The sequence below is a fragment of the Columba livia genome, chromosome 15 (genome assembly GCF_036013475.1).
Source record: "Columba livia isolate bColLiv1 breed racing homer chromosome 15, bColLiv1.pat.W.v2, whole genome shotgun sequence".
Classification (NCBI taxonomy): Eukaryota; Metazoa; Chordata; class Aves; order Columbiformes; family Columbidae; genus Columba; species Columba livia.
In genome coordinates, this window is record NC_088616.1 from 6605475 (window position 1) to 6626645 (window position 21171).

General features: G+C 41.5%; 1 long non-coding RNA gene across 2 annotated transcripts in view; it reads left to right on the forward strand.

The window, feature by feature from the left end:
* The window catches only part of LOC135575493 (uncharacterized), a 313802-nt gene that overhangs the window by 261696 nt on the left and 30935 nt on the right, over nt 1-21171 (forward strand). For both annotated transcript variants that reach the window (XR_010466324.1, XR_010466323.1), the window contains exons 3-5: nt 4638-4720; nt 5366-5484; nt 19588-19749. This is a non-coding gene — a long non-coding RNA (uncharacterized LOC135575493). The remainder of the gene's footprint in view (nt 1-4637; nt 4721-5365; nt 5485-19587; nt 19750-21171) is intronic.

The following is a 21171-nucleotide window of genomic DNA, read 5'->3' on the forward strand; positions in this document are numbered from 1 at the left end:
AAATTTTAATACATTCTTCAGAATTCCTATTTAATTTGTTTCATCTAAATGTTAGCTTTATCAACTGCCTCTTAAATGTTTAATTTGAAGGGGTGCAAATAAGAGCAGAGCGTACGATGAAGCCATCAGAATGGACTCACTGATTTAGTATGCGTGTCGGTGCTGTAGGAAGTACAGCGCTGGACTGCAGTTACACTCTGTAATTACTTATTAAACTACAAACTTTAATCACCCGCTGAACCACTTTTAATGTTAACAAGCATTAAACATATTAATTGATGCAAACTCAGCTCCAAAGCTGAGTCTCCGAGATGACAGTAGAAAAGCACGAGAAGCTGCAGGTACCAGTGAGGGAGTCTGAGCTGTGTGTGCCTGACAGACCCCATTGTCTTCTCCTTCCCCAGCCACTGGTGCCGCAGAACTGAAGGTGCATCCCGGCTGCTCTGGGCCAAGCGGGAGCTTTGAACATTCTACCGTTTGCCTCCTCTTTCTTTTCTGGGTTTTGTTGTGGTGGTTTTGTGTTTGTTTGGAGGTTGGTTTTTTGTGTTTCGGGTTTTTTTAATATCTTAAGAGCTTTTGCATTAATGGAGATTTTCCTTGTGTATCAGGAACTTAAAATATCACCTCAAACTCTTCCCAATATATGGTGTTTTTTCCCTTTGTAAGCAATTTTGGTTGTTGCTAGAGATACATTATATACATGGAAATTACTGGTTTTAATCGCTGGTGAGAGATAGAAAAGATCATGAAGAAGACTCTCAGCTGTAGTAGGATGTAGTTTAGGGTTAGAAAAACATTGATTAAAAATATCCTCACCTCTCATCCCTACTTGCACTCGCTAATAGTTGGTTGGTTCTTATCTAAAGACCAATGAAGCCAATGGAAACATTCTCCCAGTGGCATTTGGCCCCAAATAAATTTGTGGACCTGGACTTTCAGGGTACCAAAACTAGATGAGGAAAAATTATCAGGTTTTGATTTTCTTCAGGTTTCAGGATAAAGACGCCTTTTTTGAAGTGTTTGGAGGTAAGAAGGTGCATGAGCAACTGTGTTCCTAGACCACAAGGATCCTGCTGTCTTTGACACGGTTCATTGCTCATTTACTAGGTTCAGGGAAAATGTGAGTAACTCATGAAAAGCTGCTCTGAGAAGGTGGTAGTCTCATGGCTGTACAAAGCTTCAAAGCAAAATAATGATTGTGTTTAAGATGGAGGTGCCTACAGTCATGAGCACTTGCAACCGAAAGAGAAAACAGCCCATTTTGGCTTTATATACCTTTTCCCCTGCCCTGCCCCTTTGTTTTTTACATTAGCAATGCTTACTGATTATTTGATTATCGTCTGTGTGTTTTTCAGGGAAGACAAAACTTGCCAAAAGAAATTCAAAACCTCCTGAGACTAAAATCCTGAAGAAATACTGAACTGAATTGTACATAGGATGATTGTAGGCACTGAATCTTATGAAGTTTATGAAATTACTGTGCTAAGCTTCATAAAGAATCACGAAAGATGAAAAAAGACCTGTAAGTAGCAGCCAAAACTAGTTCAATATGAAATGAAGCCTCACCATTTTGAACCATTTAATTCCTATGATAGCCCAGCGCTACTTTCCCCCAGTGTCTGGATTTGGACCCCAGTTCCAGGCATCTCTGCCACCAGGAGGGGTTTGTGCTCCTAAGCCAGACTGAACAGTGGGGTTTATTATGTTTGCACCTAAACTAGATTTTAAACTGGATTTTAAGTGAACATTCTCAATGGAAGAACTCTAAGCACAGCCAGATCGAAGGGAAACACTAAGTTTTGTCTCTATATTTAATTAATTAAAAAAAAGCCCAAAGGCAAGGTGCAATTATTTGGGACACTCAGGCAGCTTGATGTATCCTGTTAAATGTCCGTGCACCTATTCGTAGAATGAAAAAATTTGGCTGACAATATTAAGTGAGTACTTTGTGCTCTGAATGGTGGTGAAACTCACTTTATTTCTCAAGTCAGCACTGGAATATTCCTCTCTTTGGCTTGTCACTAGGTTTTTTTCTCATTCCAAAAAGATGGGTAATGCAGCTATTCTGACACACTGGGATACTGACAAGCAACATCAAATCTCATGATAGCTTATAATGACTCTCATTTTCAAACAAGAAAGAGAAAAGGGTGTTATTGCAAAATGTTGTTAGATTTTGTATTAAATCTTGCACAGTAACAGTATAATTATAATGTGTCATCTCTGGTTCAGTAATTTGACAATTCAGTTCTTTTTTTGGGGGGCAGATGGCCTACAACATACCATATTTTTATAATTAGTTTATTCTCTGCAAACTCAGTATGTAATTACTCCCTCATTCATTACTAGTTTCTTTGAAATCTTCCTTTTCAAGAACTAATAAATCCTCCAACACAAGTGAAGCTTAAATCTCTCTTTGTACTGTTCTCTATCCTCTCTAAGGAACTTATATTTTTAATTCTAAACACCCTGGTTATTTCACGCTCCGTATTACTTTTAAATACGTCCTCAACATCACCCTCTGTATAATGCTTGTCCACCTTTCTTTTTTACCCCTCTTTCATTCAAAGAACTGTGAACTTATTCTTACCTGAGAAACATGCAATATTATGATGAGGTTTTGTTGCCAGGATGGTTAGGTACATAAATATAGTCTAAAATGCAAAGAGCTATAGGTAGTTATGTATGTGTGTACACTACATTCTAGTATATGATATGTCAATGCTGTAGCTCACAGTGCCAGTACAGCAGCATCTGTATAAATAAAAACTCTCAAGTGTTTTTTTTGTTGTTAGCATTTCAGCCCCTGCTACAGTACCTGGTTTGTTTTAAATTGTCTTAGGTAATTACATAATCTTCTGGCAATAAAGTTTCTTTCCAAATCCAGAGACTCCTATGTAGTTGCAGGTGCTTCAAACTATCTCAACCACTCCTTTGAGCTCAGCTTAACACTCTGCTATGAGCTTTGCTCCCTGAGAACAGCCCCTTTGTTGTGGTGCTTATCTGGGTATTGCCTGTGGCCTGATGCTGCTGCTCCAAAGTGGGTCCCACACTGAAAGCACAAGCTCAGATTTTCAGTTTGCCCTCTAAATAAAATGGCACTTTAAACAAAAAGGCACAAACAAACTACAGGGGAATTCTGGCTCCTCTTTCTTTTAGGTGAGGTTGTGTTCTGTCTGTTTTCAGAATAACACTGTTATCTTAGATGTAAACCATATCATGGAGGCTGAGATTTTCAAAGCAGCTTAAAGGATTTAGAGACATTTTCCATTCAAATTAAGAATCTTTCTTTCAAAATCCTTTTGAGTGATATGTCTCGGTGTTTTTTGTACTTGTTCTTTAACCAGTGCTTCACTTCAATTGCTTAGAAATTCTTTGTGCTGCCGCCTAATGTCTCCCAAAAGGGGGAAGAGGGAAAGGAGTGGGAGAAGGGAAACGCTACACATTGCATTTGCTGTTTGTAGCATCTCACTGGCAGAGCAATGCTGCTCAAAAGTGCTTTAAAGTCTTCCCTACCCCATGCTTAGCTGGCTTCAGGTGTTCTCCTGCATCAAAGCACGTGAGAGAATGAAGTTCTCAAGATTTAGGGTAGCAGCTTCATCTCCTGCTGACTAATTTAGTTACCATCATTATCAGCTCTTTTTCTGCCTCTTTCTTTATCCCTTTCCTGCCTGAAATAGGATACTGATTCGTGCCCCACTGTGCTGCACGGGGCTCCTCGCTGCATCGCACCTGTTGGTGTTTCTGTGCCAAAGCACATTCCGGCAGCTGCGATGGCAGGTACGACGGCAGCCTGGGCTGCAAACGGGACAAGTTCATCTTGCGTCCCCCAAGAAGCCACAGCCAGAGCTCACAGCCTTGCTTGTACCAAGGGACAGGAACCCACTTAAAGATGCCAAAGCCAAGGTGGGGCTGTGTGTGAGCTGTTGGTGTGCCTCGGGAGCCAAAGGTGTATCGCTCCTTGTCGCCCTTTCAGAACAGTGTGTTTTCTACTCTCTCTCATAGTCCAAGGCAAGAAATGAGGCATTGTTTTTCCGCATGAGCCCTGCTTTCTACTCTGCCTGTACAACACAAGCTCCAGAAAATAGATATCTTGTGTCCTCTGCACCATAACTGATGGCTGCATGGGGAATTTGTTGCAAATATTCAATTTGTAAGAGATGACTGGTGGTGAGCTCTATGCCATTAGAAATTCAGGTTTTTTAGGTCAGAGTCACCTTATTATATTATATCAGTGGCCTGATTGTTTCAGAAATGATGTCTGTGACACTGGCACATACTAATAGTTGAAAGAGAGTCTGTAGAAATCATTTTGGAAAAACCTGCACAGAAAACACTTTACATTTGCTAGAAATTGTTTGTGCTATAGAACTTGAGCCTTGAAGCATCCTAAATTAGTTGAGATTTTTTTATCTGATTTTGGCTGTTAGTGTAAGCATTAGCATTTCAATTCTAGATATCTTTTAATGTTAATTTTGTACGTGTCCAACCTTATTTAAGATGTGTTATATATATTCAAAGGGACCACTTTGAGTATTAATAAATGCTGCTGCAGTGAGTACAGAAGACCAGCTGAAAACTTAAGTCTTAATGATTTTGTCTTCCCTTAGGTTCAAAGGGTGTCTTTGTTTCCACAGGGCACATACCTGAAGCAACACATCTACTGATGATGTTGTGCCAGCACAGCCCACCCTTGGGAAATGGACAGGAAAACAAGAACGTGAGTGTAATTGTTGTGTGCATGGAGCCAGCACACAAATACACAAACGGTTTGGGTAGGTGCGTTTTGCAGGCATGGCAATATAAGCTTCTTATAGAGAAAACCCTTTAGATCGTGTTGAGTCACAAATAACTCTTCAGGAGCTACTTTCTTACTCACAGCTTCTTGTAAAGCCGATAGGAAAGGCACCCAGTGGAATGAACAGGCAGTGTATCTGAGACAGGCAAAACTGTTTTAAATTTGCCTAAATGAGATGACAGCCTTGGTAATGAAGTTATTCCCGCTTGCCCTGTGCTGGACTCAGAGTCCCCTGCCTCCCTATGAGCTCAGCCCTGCCTGTGATGTCTCCAGAGCCTCGTCGGAGTTTTCTGGCTCATCTGTGCTGCCCCAGCCCATGCAGTCCCCTCCAGACAGGAGCTCTCTCCCATAGATAAACCTGGCCACCCCTGCTGCAATTTAAACCCACATACCCTTCTGTTTGGTTGCTTTGTGTATCCTGATTAGTGAAGACCTACTGCACTAAATGCATGATGGCTGTAATTGTATCCAGGAGCTTGAAGAAGAAACTGTATTTTTATTGTGAAACCATTATAAACCCTGCATTAAACCATCTTTTTTTTTTTTTTTTTTGCTTTGACATTTCAGTTTCAGACCATTTCCTCCTAAATTGTAAACATGCAGCTCCATAAGCAACGCACCTAATGAAGCCTGCTTTTCAACAGATTCATCTCTCTTCGGTTGGATTCCCTGGTGTCCAGGATGATGTAAGCTCGTTCTCAAGTTTTTATTGCACTTAGGACTGGCCTTTCTCCTTTCTGCCCACCCTCTAAGCCTTCCCCTTGTGCAGGAACTCTTTGTGTGATGTGTCATGCTGTAGTTTTCCGCTCAGCGAGATCTCTCTCCTCAGTGAGGTCTCCTGTACTTATGGATCAGGTAGACTTGATTCGGTAGCCATGCACCTCTCAAATATGGATCAGATCAGTCAACAGGGTCAGAAGGTGTTAGGAACAGATGAACAAGCACAGTGTAACTAAAAGTAGAATAAAAATACAGCTTCCTTCCTTTCTCATATTTTTTTCCTTAGTTCCAAATCTGTTTCATACTCCAAAACTTTGCCTCCCCAATCAGGGTTCAGTGATGCCCCCAATGCAGTAGCAGTTACAGTACCCAGAACAAAACACCAGTGCAATTGCAGGGGAAAATGTACCAGCCTTGGCCCTTCTTGAAAACTGAAGTCAATTATTTGTTGATAAACTCCCCTTGACAGTTGCTTCAGTATTTGGCTTCTTCAGTGCAGTGCAACGTTGTGTCAGATACTGGAAAGAGAAAGAGATAAAATGGAATACACTTTCTTTCTCTTACTAAACTGCACATAGGAACAGAATTATTTTAATTATTTTTTCTTTCTCTATGATGAAGCTTTCTAAAAAGCTGCCAAGTTCATTGTCAGTATCTGTTTTAAAAGTCTTAGGAAAAACAGACAGTTCCTCAAGTTCCTTTCAAATTAATTGTATTATTGGTAAGTCAGCTTTTTGAGTCTTTTCTAGTATTTTCAGGAAGGAAAAGCTGAAAATCAAACAGAAACTTGTTTGTTTGCTTGTCCTCTGTGCTTCTAATGGTTACTGCCAACTGTGATCAGCAGCGAGACAGAAGATGCAGTGATATTTATTTCAGCAAGTATCTTACAAGGGATATTATTAAATTGAATTTGTTTCTTTCTGTTCAAAGTTCAGCAGATCAAGATGTTTCCTTCATCAGGTCCTTTGCTAAAAAGGACAAAGTGATTTGAGGTGTAGCACCCTCTGCTTGGAGGAAATTATGGATAACCTATCTATAAAGAAAGCTTCATCTTAATTGGTATCCATTAGCACCAAATCCAAAGCTTACAGAAGTCGATAGAAAATTTTACATTAATTCATGGGGGCTATGTGCCCACAGTCCACTCATAGGCTTATTTATTATTGTAGATGTTCTGGTCCACAGAAATGTTCAGTCCTTTTCTGAAACCTGCTAAGCTAAATTATATCTACCTCTTCCTTACACATTGCCTAAAAAACAGGGTTACGGAATGTTTCTGTATCATCTTTGATCTCTAAAATCGAACAGACAGGCTCTTGGCAATAATCACATTCGCGAGATTTCGGATACTTCCAGCCTTTTGCCTGGATGGGAGAAACTGCAGTTTGCTTTCTTGTCCATCTCTGTAAGGATTTACCTGTATAAATTTTAGACCAAATCTTAGAGAAAGCTCTGTTGGAATTTAGCATAGATGTGCAAAAGGGGTTTTAACTTGTCTGTGTCAGTTTGTTCAAGTCATTTAGATACCCCTAACTGTTATAAAATAAATAATGCTTTGTGATCTTCTCAATAAACCTTGACATCGTATTTAGCTTCTGTAGATGATGAGATGAGGCAGAACATTGAGGGAGCTGGTATATCTGAAAATGCTACACAATTGCAGTCTTTGGTTAGCAAAATATCCATATACATATAACCTTTACTGAGGTGCTTTATTATCACTGGTGTGACCACTCCAAAGGGAAGGTCTGCTGTCATCTCCGATTCCTGTAAAAATGAAGTGTATGAGCTTTACCACATCATTTACTCCATCCATATTGATTAACAAATTCTCTAAGAAAAATAATAATATTGTTACACTAACAGTGCACTGACAAGGAATTGGACCTTGGGTTCCTTGCAGCACGTAACCTGAAATCCATGACCAGATGTTAGGTCCAAAGATGGTCTTTACAGCGTTTTCTGGAGTAATGAATAGTACAATATTGAGTATAGTAACTCAGAGAAGTTTTATTGACATTCTTTTGTAAAACAAAAAGCATTCCAAAACTACATTCCTTAAAATACATTTTGGGAGAGGAATTTGAAAACCAGTGTGGTCTAAAATAGGAGTAAAGCCAAGATAGATTCTCAGTTGAGGTAAACTGGCTGAGGGAAATAAAAGTAACTACACTAATAAGCAACAGATTTTGCCTATTGTTTCTATTAGCCTTCTTCTGAGACTGGTTTTGAATAATGGGTAAAATCTTCTGTTGCACCTGCATGCCTATGCACTGCGCACCGTGTGCCTAGGCAAGAAGTCGTGTCATCTCCCCTCCGAACTTTTCTGATATGGGCTTTTCTTTCTTTCTTCAAGTTTTGACTGCTGTTTGTTCCCCTGGCCCCACAGCAGCATTGGCTTCCTCACAGCCAGAGCCAGAAAAAAGCTGCCACGGAGCCGAGCAAACAGCATATTGAGTAACAGAGCTGCTTGCTTCTGAACCGCTGGACCTCATCCATAATTCACCGCTGCCTTTTCCTCCACGCCTTCATCTGCCGGTCCAAACAAGGCGGCGCAACAACCCTGCATCTCCAGAAGCAAACAGCAGTTGGTGATGTTGGCCAATTATTTGCTCTGCCCCAAAGGAAACTGGGAAAATCATCTTTGGAAGCACACAAATTTTGCTTCCTGTCACCAGAACGGTTACTTTCTTTTTCTCCGAAGGCTTTGGTGGATCAATTCTTTTGCATGGGAAAATAGATTAGAAACATGCCGTCAGGTACGCTGTGCACAAGATAGACAGATGGAGACAGTAGTATCTGTCTGCTACAGGGAATTGTCAGAGGGGCACAACTCATCGCACTGGTTCTTAGAGGGCTTAATTTGCTGCTGGTAAATAATCTATTTTTTATTACCTCGCATCCCCAGATTGTCAACATTCTCAGCTTTTTGCCACAGCTAATTAGACAGGCAAAAGCCTTATAGCCTAAAGAACAAGTCTGAGCTAAGCACCTGCCAAAATATCTGACTTTTTTTTAAGAACTGGAATGTCAAAGAGTGAAGGGGCTGCAGAACACATTTAAACGCTTTGAGCGTCAATAAGATGATTAGACCCATGAGGCAAACGTTCAGAATTTCTCTTAGACTCACCACTGAGAGAAGACAAGATAAAACTCTGATAGATAAAAACTACTGTGCAACGGTACCAAAGCTAATTATTCTGCTGAACTCTTGGAGAAATCTTGCAGGGATTTGTTGACATCATGCTCTGTGTGGCCACTTCTGTTCAGGAAAGCAACATTTAATTGCATATTTGAACAAAGTCTCTTTGTGTGAAGCATAGCTTTTGGAAAGGAATTTGTCTGAACCATACAACGAATGACCTCGCTGTTAGCCAGCAATGGCAGAGCTGGCAGGGAACACGGGCTGTTTATTCTTTTTTATCGTGGTGTTCGGTTGGTTTTGCCATCCATTAATTAAAACTCCTGTTTCAAAGAATGAATATGAGTTTTTCTGAAGAGCTCTGCACCAAGGACAGAAGGCACTAAATGATGTCCCCGTAACAGTAATGTCATAATTAAGGTATGCATGTAAATATCAGCAAAGGTGTCCTTACAGTCTCTGTGTGTCCCTAAGGGACAGACTAGCAGTGTCACCTTCCCTGTGTCCCCATGCCCTACTCTCTTGTTGTGCCCAAGTCACACAGTGCAGGGACCGCAGCCCACGCTGCCTGCAGCATCTTGTGTTTTTCCCCACTGAAGGAACAACTTCTTCAAGACCAGAAGAAGCTATAGTGTATCTGGGTATCTATAAAACTGAGGAGTTATGCAGTATTCATATATTTGGAGGAAAAGATGATGACAGAAATACTGGAGACTAAAAATGGCTACCAGCTTCTCCAGACCTGAATGGTAATTCAGCCGAGTTGGACTGTCGCTATTTAAATAGAGTGGTGCAATCAAGCTATTGACTACCTTTGATTTTCCATGGTTTTGAGCCTTAGCACCTATTTGTGCCTTTGGAAGTCATCCCAGAATCTGCTGACTTGCAGTTTCTTCTCAGGGACCCTTCTTTCTCAGTTAAAGTGAATAACCTGCTTTTTCCTTGTATTAACTTTTAATGCAATAACTTTTTTGACTTTTATGTTTCTGATATTGCAGAGGTGGAGATGGAGTGGAGTTCAAGCAAGGAAAGTCAAGATATATCATCTGCCCACACTAAAGTATAAGCATTCACCAGCTAATGCCGTATATTGTTCCATGATGTTGATGTTGCTGGAAAAAAACTCTAGGGCTGAAAATAGTAAGGGTAAAAAATTGGCAGACTGTGTGGTTTATTTTTCTGATTGAATACAAGGTGATAAATTTCTTTTAGTTCCATTTATAAGCACAGTCTTGTTTTAAATTGATTTACTGTTCCTAAAAAAAAAAAAAAAAAAAAGAAAAAAAATCTGTTCCAAATAATTTACAGTTATGAGAGAACACAATCCACTCTGTCAACGGCTTTTCAAGTAGCAAAATTTAAAGTAGATCTTTCTGATTGTCCTCAGCACCCAAAAATGTTCTGCTATATAACTTCAATAATATCTACATCTAGATCTGTCTATACATCTACATCTATCTATATCTACTTCTGTCTACAGAGGTTTGATGTATTCTGAAACCAGCAACACCTTGAGAAATGGATTAAACCTGCTCTCTTGTATGAAGTAACTGCTTCAAGCTCAGTCTCCAATGCGAGACCACCATATTGTTTACAGAGGAATCACCAATGCAGAGTTTTAGTCAAAATGCAGTACATCATCCTCCACATGGCTAGTAACAGCAAAGGGTGGGAAAGGAATTAGTAGAAACTGAGGCAAGGAGCTGGAGTGGTCTTGCTCTCTCTCTCTTTCTCACCTACACATATATGTATATGCCCACAAACACCCCCCAGGTGCATAGATGATCTTTCCCCCCTTCCTGGTGTCTTCTCAACAGCCTGCTCCGAGAGAGTTTCTAGGGCTGCCCAAGGCTTGTTGTGCGGTTGTCACCGTGCTGCACAGCTTCCCCGCGGGTGCTGGTGTTTCGGCAGAGGCGTGGCAGTGCTGCCGGGGTGCTCGGTTAAAGAGCTGTGGGGCTGCATTCAGATTACACACAGGCAGCCAAAGCAACAACTGATACTGTAGTTGGCGATGCACTTCTGCCTTTCCCGGTAGTCAGGTTAAGCCGTCTCAGAAATCCCAGCCTTGGCAGGGAAATCACACAGTTTTCTGGTTCCCCTGGCCTGGGAATGCGTTCCTTCTCTGCCAAGAGTTGACAGAAGTGTAGCCATAATCCACTGCTCCTGTTTATAGGAGCAAAGCTTGCTTTACTTTCTCTGAATTTAAATAAAGGTATTTGCACATCCCTGATGAATATGTTCCACCTGTATTTTGATCCATAATAGACTGTCTCTATACTAGCAACGACTGATCAATTGTTTGGGGGCTGTTTGTTTTCAAGGCAATGCACGGGTGATTCTCGAGTCTCTCCTGTGGCAGAGCATGCTGTTATCAATATGTTACTTTCTTTTCACTGGAAACATAGATTTTAGAAGGTATGTAAAATAAATGGGGTCTGTTTTAATGCAAGTGACAGTCTGGTAAACCAGCGTCCAAAGCCTCTTCCCCTTTGGAACCGACCAGTGCAAGACCTGCACTCGCAAGGTCTACGTTTGTTTATCTTTTTCTAATTAACAGGAGTTAGTCTTTCAAAGTATCTGCAGTAAGTGAAAGCCAAAAGGCTGGAATGAGTGCTCCTTGAGGTCTCAAAAGAAATGTATTTGCTTTTCAAGAGGAATAGTGAGACTGGAAAGAGGCCTGACATGGGCTGTCAGGTCTCCACAGCAAAATCCATGCTGCAGTGCCTGCGCATGGCTGGGGCCAAGGAAGCAACGCTCACAGAAATGGGAGAGAATAGTGTCTTTCCTCCGAGTTCAGCAGACGCAATGCTGATGAGAGGTGCCTGAACACCAGAGCAGACCGAGGCCAGGGCTCAGCCCAACGGAGATGTTACCATCGGGGTGCGGGTACCAGCCCAGCGCAGCAGTGAGGACACAGATGCAGGTCTGGAAAAGCAGCTCAGATTCCAGCATCCCTTCACTTTTGGGCAGAGTGTGTCAAAAAGTTGTGTCTTCTCACAGACCAGAGATGTGAGCTCTGGCCAGGTTCTCCATATCTCCTTTTCCTCTTCCATATTTAGTGCATTTGCTTTATCTAGACATAAAGAGTAGTTGTCACTCAGCGTGTACCCATCCTACTGCAGTGGGGTTTCTGTCTCATTTAGTGGCTTTAGGCAGCGCTGAAGTTCAATGAGGAGGAGCAGGGACCCAGCTGGAAATGCCAGCGTGCCTGCCAAACTGTCACCTGAGGTGTTTTCAGATGAGGATGTCTGCAGAAATTACACTGAGGGTTGGCATCACCAGGCAAAGCTACTCTCTTACATCTATTGCTGACTAATACAGACAGCATAGTCTGTTGCCCCATGAAGAAGCAGCAGCTGTACTGAAAAAAGACTGGAATTCTTTAGGAGCAATTTTTATTACCAGAAAAGAAACATCTCTCACATAAAAAGTCAGTCCGTTGCTGCAAACTTAACTAATTTACCTCTTATTTCCCCATCTGTTTCACTACGAAATGGTGCTTCTTCTGGTGCAGCAGTGGGTGCTGATGGCAGGGACAGATGCCATTGCCATGGAGGTACCTGTCCCGAGCCGTGGGACCCCAAAGCACCCAGCAGCAGGGGCAGGCAGGACCCCCGAGCCCATCAGTCGAAGCCCAAGGCTGCTTGCTGCAGCTGTGCAAGTGCTGAAGTTATTCCTGAGCATTGCTGAGCTCGTGCTGGAACTGGACCACTGAAACCCAGTTCACCTCGAAAGGGGATTTGGAATAAATGTCATTGTTCAACGTTGTGTTTAATGTCTTGCAGAAAATTTTAATAGGGAGGTTTTTGTTGTTTTATGTGTAAGGAGGGGGGGTCCCCCCCTGCCCATCCACAAGCTCAGCTTGGGATCTCAATGTCAAACAGCTGTCTTTCTGGGTCACACTTCATTACTGACAATAATAAGAGTTTTCCAAATGAGAGAAATCTTGGAGCTTCAGCATTTTTACCATGCAAATGTAAGGATCATCATCTCAGTAGTTCTTGCAGACCTAAATCTTTCTTGCCTGTGTGGCAGCCTGCTTCCGTGGCACTAACACAGCTGAGAACGAACAAGCATGAGCCTTTCCTACAGTTCCAGTGTCAAGGGCATTGTCTCATCCAGTTACAGCTTTATGTGCTTCTAACAGTAAGATTTTTCACACCAAAAATCACCTCTTCACAGATCATCCTACAGACTTGTAGCTTCCTCCTATGCAAGTTTTTCCTGATAGTCAATCTGTATTTTACTGTTTTGTTTTGTGTGGCCTCTTTCTTTCTATTTTATCCTTTTGTTCTTAGTTTCTGGATTCCCAGATTTCCTCTGAGGAACCATCTGGGGCAAAAATACATCTGTCATCCCTCTGAGCTCTCACAGCTGAGAAACCTTCTAATAACAGAATTGCTGTGCTTCTGCTCCAGAGGCTTTGGAGGATGGCTGCAGGGCCGGCTGCTCCCGTTTGCCGCGGCTGTCGGAGCGAACGCCTGCTCCTCTGCCTACTCTCTCTTACTATGCATTGCAGTTAAAGCTGGTTTTGTTGCCAGATTTTAAAAAGCAAGGAAAAGTTTCTGGTTTTGGGGAGGGTTTGTTTGGCGGATGTCTGAAGTTTGAACACGGTGCTTGGTAAGAACAGGATTGCTGTAGATCAAATAAAACCTTGAGGAGCTTGGAGATTTTTTTTTATTATTCTTAAGAATATATTAGCCTTCAGTTCACAAATAAATCACAAATTCTAGAAAATCCGCATCTCTTGCTTGAGCCTCTAACAGGGTAAAAATAAACGTATACTTTGTTGCGGCGTGTTTGGGGAGCTAGAGAGATGTTTTCATTTTCCTAACCCTGATATCTGTGTTTGATTCTGTATTTACCTTAGCATATATTGAACTGTGGTTCATTATTTTGGGCAATGTCAGTGCTTTTGAAAAATTAAATATCACACTCTTATCACCTATTTTAATTTCAGTAATGTTCCACCCAAGAGATGTTAAGCTATGTCATGGCTTTGTGCCCAGTAACAGCATTTCAGGTATTTGCTTCCTGCAAGTAAGTACAGAAAATTTCTTGCAGTATCTTGACTGGCTTGTAGAATCCAGTGTTGCTGATTTTCTGTGTAGGCAGAATAGAATAAAGGTATCCCCACCTATAATTGCAGGTATTTCTATTTAGACCTGAGCTTCGTAGTCTTGCTTTGCTTGTGCATTGCCATCAGCACTGCTGGGAGCAGCCATATGAAACACATTAACTACAGGGAATACCTCTCCTGGTATCGTTCATATTCGTAATGACTAGTGATTTTGGTGACAGGACTAAAGAAGCCTGGCTATTACACAGTACTGGGAACCGAGTCTTTGGAAATATTTTAAGTACCTTTTAGCTGGACTCTAAAATATATCTTACCACTTCTGACTAATGCTGGAAATGTTACAGTCTCGTTTTCTATAGAAATGAAGCGTGCTTAAGTTCTACCGGTAACTTAGTCTGTGTGTGTGATTTTCTGCCACTAGACATTTCTGAACCCATTGACAGGCTTCAGCTCAGTCTATCACAGGTTAGAAGTCCTAAAAGAAAAATACAGTTAAATTCCTGCATGTTTGCATAAAAGCTGGCAGGCAGATACAAGAGACCAGTTTCTGAGCATTGCCAGTACTAGTCCTAATAACCTCTGAACTCTGCTTCAGCATGGATTCAGTGATCACTCATATCCTCCCCAGCCTAATGAATTTTATGACAGCTAAAAACTTAGTATATATTTAGTATATATTTAGTATATAGATATATATATATATAAGTCATCCAGGAGATGCCAACAAATAACAAGCAGCAGTTCTCCATTTCCTTTGCTGATCGAAGAGATCATCTTTCTCCTGGCGTGCCCAGGGAATTTGGATCCCCACCGAGCAGATGAAAAGCAGTCTTGGGCAGAGCTCTCAGACATTCATCAGACTCTTTCAAACAGACCTCTGATTCCACCTCTTAAGTCCCTTTGGTTAAATTTGTCTTTAAGAATTAATGTTAAACTCAAATAGTAATTTTTCTAGTTGTTGAAATAGCCTAGATATTTTTTTCTTCAAAAAATGTGCATGTCCAAATCTTGGATGGAAAGAGAGACATGCTTAAATAAGTCAAAGATGCCATTTGAGGACTCAACTATTCTCAACATTCAAAAGGAAAAAATAACTTATTAATAGATCTATTATTTGTGTTAGTAAAAGAAATTCACACTGAGGCATTTTACAGGATTGTGGCTTTAAGCTGTACATTCCTTATGGCTTTCTGATTTTATCTTTAAATCCTCAGCAACAATGTTTGTGGCACTTGAAATGGCTCTGGAAAAACAAGAGCTAGGAGACCCCACTTGGTAATTCCAGGTGCTCAGTTTGTAGGTGGTAAATTAGCAAATGTGAACCCCATCCAAAATGAGTGACACTCAGCCCATACTGCACAGGTATTGACTTTTCTGCAAGACAGATGAGGGTAGATGCCCAAAATTTGTCACTGTTAGGATACAAATATGTTAATCTTTAAGCAAGGAGATTCTTTAACTGAAGTTGTCTGTAATACTTAATCAAATGTCATACAGCATTGCTGGAAATATTCCTGGTTTTATCATTCCTAATGGATCTTTCTCTACTGTCTCTCCTGTTTATGACTGTTTAAATTCAAGTATTGTCTTCATATATTCTGAGACTCTTGATTTGAAGCACATGAAGCAAATTCTCGAATTCTTAAAACCAGAGTTGTATTTAGCACAAATGCTATTTGCAACCCAATTAGCAAAGCTGGGAAACGCTGTGGTGCCCAGCCCGACTGAAACTCTTAACAGCTACCAGATACCGGCTGTGCTGAGAAAGAAAATAAGATTCTTTAGAATTCAGTCTGAAAATCATCTGAGGACAAGAACGTGTGAATTCGCCTCACTTTATGCATGTTACCTGCAGTCAGCCGGTCTCTAAGGAGCCATAACTCAGAGCTAAGTGTTTGCAGCACTGTAATACAAACACTGGCGCAGCTGTCCGGGCGCGATGGCCTTTCCTGGGAGCAGAGGGGCAGGCTCGGAGCTGGTTGGGGCTGCCAGGGATGGCGGGCAGGAGCACCCACACAGCCGGACAGCCCGGCCATGCCGAGGAGGGACACGGGAGCAGCGCTGTGCCCGACGGCCGTGGCCACGCAAAGCTGTGAAAAGAGCTTTGCGACTCAGCCAGCGCCACGAGTTTCACTTATTGGATAGTCACTGGCTACTTTTTGCCAAGTTTCTAGTTGAACGCTTGGGATGTTCCAGCTTCATGGGATTTAGTGATTTCTCATCCCTGCCAAGCCCTTTTCCCTATGAACGAGACCTAGAAGTGATACTTCTGAGGGCCAGCAAATGGCAAATGTGAAAGCTGCTAGGAAAATCCTCCCTGCCAAAAAAAAAGCTCATCAAGTTTGGTTTGGGATGTTTCATTATTTTTCTCTTGTTTGTTTGTGGGGTTTTTTGTTTGGTTGGTTTTCAGTTTTGTTGTTTGTGTTGTTGTGCTTTGTTGTTTGTTTTTTTGTTTTGTTTTCTCCTGCAAGCAACAATCTAGACAGTATGGGATTGCTCCCAAATCTGAAATCAATCTCTGCTCCTCAACTTTGGTTTTTTCCCCCTCCTCTTCTGGGCATCTTCAGAAGGACAGTGAACACAGAGAACTGGAAGGAATGGGTAATTTGTTATAGGTGACTGAAATATGTGAGGAACATTAGATGTACTTAGTAGACAAAGGTCAGAATTAACATTTAGGTATCTGAACACATACATTTAGAGGAAATGCTGTGTTAAACCTGAATCTCTATTAGCCAGGATCACAAAATTCAAATAAAACATTTTCATATTAGGAAACAGGATTTTCTCACCAATTTGTTACATGCTGGCAGTTCTGGTATCCCCATCTATTTGAGATAATCTTCAGACAGAACCTTGCTTCTGAAAGAAACACCAGTCCCAGATAAGCATCCCAGCTCAAGTGCTTTACTGAGCTGCTTTTCAGACCCTGGGTCTGAAGTGTTTTATTTTTAATCTGTGTGCAGATCTGACTCCCTGGAACACTTCTGATTCACTTAGAATTAATTAATCTTGTCTCCCTCCACACACTTATTTTCTCAATAGTTTTAATTACCTTTAAAAAAAAAATAACAAAAAAGAAGAAGACCGTAAGTCCACAGTATAAAAGGCGGTGACTGCAGTCACTCTGTCACCCTGGCTGGCACAGAACACTCAGAGCTTCATTTTGGTGTGAGGCTCTCGCTGACCAGGGCAGCCTTTCTGTGCACTGACCACAGTGCCCTCAAAAGTACATCTAAACCTGCCCATCTGATTTCCATCAAAGATCAGGATTCTCAGGTCTGGTTTCTTAGTTCTATTTATTTTGTTCCAGTTCAGCTTTTCAGCACATCACAAACACATTTACAAATACCTTGAATTATGCATTTCCCATGAGACAAAGAGTGTTTAGTCTAAAACCTTTGTATTTTCTTATATCTTATTCTGCTACTATTTCCCCCCAAATGGAAGGCAGCTGTAAAAGCTAATTTACCACAGCACCATGATACAGTCAGTGGTTTCTGGGAGAAGGAAGGTAGGGGTTGCCATGCTGGGGGGTTTGGTGGGTTAGGGGTTGCAATACAATGAGATTTCTATTTTCCTCAGCAATAAACCATAAAGCCCACAATGTATAACACACCAGAACTGAATTACCTAATAATTATGCAGAACTGATCTGTGATTTGTAGGCGCCACCATCTGGGCATAACTTCTGTTTGCAACTGGAATAAACAGAATCACACAAGAGATGATAAACTTTTCCAAGCCTAACCAAACCTGATAATTATTTCTACTAATAGCATTTTTCTCTAAATAAATATATGTCCGCTTATCCCCGCAACGTACTCAGTCTGTGAGTGGTTAGAATGATAAATTCTAAGTAGTAAAGAAGGATATTTATTTATTTATTTATTTATTTATTTATTTATTTAAGATTTCATTATGTTCTAGACTGCTGGGACTAAATCCACTAAATCAAGATGGAATTTCTAATCTATCAGCATACTGCTCCAAGCATGTCTGCACCCCAGCCAGCTGGTCAGTGAGATGTAAGCCCTGGCTCCAGGCAGGCTGGGAGCCAATGCCTATGCATGGCCGTGAGACCTTCTGACCTTTTGGGTTTCGTGATCCCTGGTTTTATTGACCGGTATTCATTGGAGAATGAAATAGGGTCAAGGGGAAACCCAGAGCATCATTGCATGCTCAGGAGAGTTTCAATCATTTATCTGGTAGTGAGGAAGGGAAGACTATCCTTTTGTCTGACCCTTTGTGCACCCAGTGCAGAACAAGCCTGTGCCAGCGCCACAGCCACTGCCTGGGCCAGGAGCAGAGGCTGAGCTCCTGTGACTCCAGGCACAGCAGCCAGGCCAGGGTTCATCTATTCCCTTCCAAGATAGAACCCTTCTGAGATAAGTGTCTCTTCCACAATGAACTGAAAACACTGGGTTTGGTCTGCCTTTCTTTTTTTAAACTGTTCTGATGCTTTTGTGGGGATTCCCTCTGGGAGAAGAGCTCCAGGGCGCTGGTGGTTCACAGGGGTTTCCACAGCTGTGACAGCAACAAGGCAATGGACAGTTTGACCACAAGGATAAACTCCTGGAAGTCATGAAGTCAACAGGGCCTCCTAACACCTCCCTTCTGGATATATTTCCCCTGCAGAGTAATCCAAAGAAATGAAGTATCTAACGAAATATAAGAAAAACATTGAATTTTTAAATGAGAACCACTTTGAAAACAGCAGAATCGGTATGCTGGGACAGAGCAGATCATACACATGTTTTTGCTGCTCCTTGCCTCCTGCTTTCTTTTCTAAAATTCCTATCGGTCCCATGAGGAGCTGGAGAATAAACCTGTTGTCAGTTTTATTGCAGAGCTGGCTGCCTAAACTGATGTCTTACTGCAACTTGGTTATAAAAAGGAAAAAAAGAAAAACTGCCAAAAAGCCTTGCTGATGTAAATGATATTCCTGTTGCAAGACTCTCCAGGAAAGGCCCTCTAAAACAGGAGAAGCCTAATACATACAGCAGTATTTTCAAAACACTGACTTAAAAATTTAAAGCTCTATGGCTTTTTTTTCACTGCTGTAAGCTGTAAGGAGAGCTGGCAGGGCTCTACTCTGAAAAGGATGGAGGGAACAGACCAACATACAGCAAAATAGAGTGGTCTTGTGGTGATATTAAAATCAACCTGTGAGACGAATAATTTCCCACATTTTGGAATACAGCCTGAACTAAAACCATTCACACATTCACTACATCTTCAGGAAATTACCATCCCTGACACCCTTGATTTTTAGCATCCAACATACAATGCCATTTCTTCTTTCTTTCACTAAGGCAGGTGCTTTGATTACACAATTCCTTGTGTCATTCTGATGAGGCAGCTTGTTGATACGAGTTGTCCCAAGGCCTGGCATGATGCGGAGATGAGGTTCTTAGGGACGTGGGATTGATTGGGGACTGATTTCTAAATTTCCAGAGTTCAGTTTGGTTTACTTTGTGACCAGCATACCAAACTATCCATTTGTTCTGTGTGCTATATATGTTCTAACTGGGCTTTCACCGATACCAGGCATCCCAGTAAGTCATGTTCTCTCAGAGCCCTTAATGCCACCTGTGACCAGAACTACTGCTTCTGGGCAGTACCAGCTTTTGCCTATTCTTCGTTGCCTGTGCTTCCCTCATATGGGATTTAGTTACTGACTTTCACTGGTCTCTGCTTGAAATTTTAGGAAAAAAATGTGTAAGGATCCATTTGACCTCTCTTCTGAAAAGCAGTGATATGAAATGGGTATTTGTTGCACTCTTGATCTGCGCTTGTTCTTAAATACACTGTAGCTTTAATAAATGCCTTTGGTCCATCCCTCAGCTGGTGTAAATTACCCTGGCTCGATGAAGCTGAGCAGATTTACATCATCTGAAGACCTTGGCATGCTGGAGCAGCCTGCTTTTTGAGATCGTGGCAGTCAGCGAGCCGTTTACAGCGTCTACAGCACGGCTTAGCCTGCACGTGGACTCTTCTGATCAGCAGGTAACATCTGCCGAAGGACAAGCACCCTCGTTTTTTGTGATGGTTGGTGTCCTGTTTGGTGTGTTGCTTTGCTCAGTTGATGTGCAATAGGAGAGCGAGGGTGAGTTTTGGGGAGCCTGCACACCCAGCAGCCCTCGTGCCACCGCTGCCCCCGTGCTGCTCCTCACCCCTCAGCCAACCCCCTGCCCAAAGCTACCCGGGGCTCCCACTTCCATAGGCGTTTTATGACTTTTATGTTTGGAGCATATAATTTTAATGGGTGGAAACCAAATTAACTAAATCCCACTTGACCAGTTCTTCTTGTGAAGGCAGTGGAAATTCTGTTAGTTGCATTTCTTGCTCTCCAAACCACGGTAACCTCTTGGCCTCCAATACTTGCTCTGTGCATTGGAGTCCAGAAATTAGGGCCATTTAATTCTGTGTTGCTACAATGCGCTATTTCACAACAGTTTGCATTTTCATGAAGTGAAAAACTTAACTAAAAAGCTGTAATACTCTCAACACCAGCACACATGCACACTGATGGATTGAGGATTTGTCTCCATTTGCAAAGTACTAATTGTGAAGACTTGCAATATAACAGGGATTGTGCTGGATTATAGACATATTAAATAAGACACAAATGCAGACAGACTTTGAATTTTAAAAAATCTTTGCCCATTTGAGATAGTCAAAGAGAGCTGGGAATAATTGATCCAATATAAATCTCATACTTCAGATGTCTGCCCTGTTCCTGTGTGTCTGATCTCTTCTTCCAGTTCTGCTGAAAACCTCTGCACTGCATAGATTTCTGGATATGCTTTTACCTCTTCCAAAAGTTTTCCGTTAACTAGTTGCAATACAAGCAAGAAAATGCACTTAAATGTTGTATCCATTTGCTCATGAGGCACTGCAACTGTGAGATAACTATTTGTTGGTAAACACTATTTGGCATCTCTCAAGTTTAAAATAGATTAAGATTAGAAAAGACCAAAAAAACATCCCAGAGATTATTCCTGTGTCTATGGGAAAGACTTGCAATGCAGTTATTTCAATAACGAGATGTGTGGGAAAGGAGGGGGGTCACACTTCAAGTCTCCAAACATTGTACCACTTTTATTGCGATCATATTATGCATTCCTCTGTAGCTTTTCCTCTCTCATATAGTTTTTCTTTCCTGCTTGTGTTCAATTATTCCCAATTTTTTTAGGTGCATTTATTTGGTTATAACCCAAAATAGCACATTTTGTAGGTGGTCAGGGCTCATGATTTTCGTAATCCGAATGATGCATTATGGCTAATTTGCTTTTTTAATTATATTTGCTATACAGGTGTGAACACATGTGAAGTTGCACTACTATGTGAACTTGCAGCATCTGTAGTCCTACAATTGCTCCTCACGTAATGCCAAGATGTGATATTATTTAGGTGTCTACGTGCCCT